This window comes from Eschscholzia californica, unplaced genomic scaffold (genome assembly GCF_041429995.1).
Source record: "Eschscholzia californica isolate CP2 unplaced genomic scaffold, dmEscCali1.0.p SCAF_1, whole genome shotgun sequence".
NCBI lineage: Eukaryota > Viridiplantae > Streptophyta > Magnoliopsida > Ranunculales > Papaveraceae > Eschscholzia > Eschscholzia californica.
In genome coordinates this window covers 55,467,966-55,469,780 of record NW_028238198.1, presented here as the reverse complement: position 1 = coordinate 55,469,780, position 1,815 = coordinate 55,467,966, and the positions used below count along the sequence as shown (strand labels likewise).

Sequence of the window (1,815 nt, the reverse complement as noted above, 5' to 3'; positions counted from 1 at the left end):
ACATTCTTCCAAATAAAACTTTTTACCTCTCTATCTCGAACTTGGTGGAATGCTTCTGCTTCAATCCATTTGGTGAAGTAGTCCGTCACAGCTAACATGTACACCCGTTGTCCAGGTGCTGTAGGAAGTTTTCCTACTATGTCCATCCCCCATTTCATGAATGGCCAAAGAGATAGTATTGAGTTGAGACGTTCTGGGGGGAGATGAGATGTGGGTGCGAAGCACTGACAACTATCACACTTCTTTACGAAGTCAATGCAATCTGACCTCATAGTTGGCCAATAGTACCCGGCAGTGAGTACTCTAGTTGTTAGACTGCGTCCTCTGGAATGATTCCCACATTCTCCTGCATGTAATTCAGTGAGGACGTACCTGGCTTCTTGTGGGGTGATACACTAGAGATAAGGTCCTGAGTATGACCTCTTGAGTAGTTGTCCATCTAGGATGGTGTATCGGGCAGCTTTAGCACGAATCTTTCTCGCTTCTCCTTTGTCTTCTGGTAACTCGTCATTTTCCAAGTATCGAATCAAGGGATTCATCCAGCTATCGATTTGATCCGTAGCGGCTACCTCTGAAGTAGGATTTTTCCACACTGCTGGCCACTCGAGTAGGATCTGGTCGATATGTCCGAGTGGTTAAGGAGACAGACTCGAAATCTGTTGGGCTTTGCCTGCGCAGGTTCGAATCCTGCTGTCGACGCTCTTCTGTTTGTAAGAGGCAATGTGGTCATCTGGGTCAGATGTACCATCATACATCTTCATGTTCGGGAAAGAAAACTTCTTTGGCATCTCCACCAACGCGATAGCGTCGACAAAGGGCGAGTCAGCGTAGCTGTGAGGAAGACTCTTTTTGAAAGGAGTGGGCATTCCTGGAATACGTGTAATCAATGCTTCCATCTCTGCCAATTTCTTTGCCATTGCCTGTTCTAGAGGAGTACCTGTAAACGCAAACGGAAGCGAATCAGAAGATACATTAACTTGAGTTGATCAGTTTGTCATAGGATACATAGTAGGTAACGTATATGGGAGAGAAGAGTAAAAGGGTGTAGTAGTTGGAAAAGTTTGATGCGTGTGCTGGGAGACACGTAATGGTGTGACAGGAGTAGCGGTAGGGATTGGAGTTGATCCTCCAACTGTTACAGGAATTTCTTGACTCGAGGGGCCTGCTCCTTCTGTACTTGCAGGAACTGGTCTGGCATTTCTCGAGGTATGAATTCTGGAACCTCCTGGAGTCGTCATAGAAAGTTCAGTAATTTTTTCCTGGAGTAATTGGTTCTCTGCTCTAACCAACAGGTTCTCTTCTTCCAACGCTTTGAAGCGTTCAGAGTTCTCTCGTACTTGAGCGGTAAGTGCAGCAAGTTGAGCAGAAACGTCAAGAGGAGCAGATGTCATGTTCTCTTCCATTTGGCTGATTGTCTTCGTTGTTAGTTGCTGAGGCCCCACGGTGGGCGCCAAACTGTAGACGGTGAGACGTCTACGGGTCGGAAGTCAGAAGGTCGGTAGTGAAAACGTCTTTTGGAATTCCAAACGTCGAGTTCTTGATTGATGGGCACCAGTAACGTGTGAAAGAAACCTGCAAAAGAAGGTGAACAGACACAAACAAACCCGTGAAGGCTTGGGGGGACACCGGGATGGTGCCTGCCAAGGGCCCTCCGACGGTCAAGTCAGCAAAGTATTACAATGAATAATAAATGAAAAGCCGAGGATGTAACCGTTGAAGCGTAATCGGAGAGTGGCTAGGCTCGTAGAATGACCGGAGTTCAAATCTACGGGAGTGAAATGATCAGAAGTATGAGAGTAGATGTTACCAGTAGTG

At 46.7% G+C, this 1,815-nt stretch overlaps 1 non-coding gene across 1 annotated transcript; it reads left to right on the top strand.

Annotated features, from left to right (window-relative positions):
* Positions 1 to 617: 617 nt before the first annotated feature.
* TRNAS-CGA (transfer RNA serine (anticodon CGA)) lies at positions 618 to 699 on the top strand. The gene has a single exon. It is a non-coding gene; the product is annotated as a tRNA-Ser (tRNA).
* Positions 700 to 1,815: the final 1,116 nt, after the last annotated feature.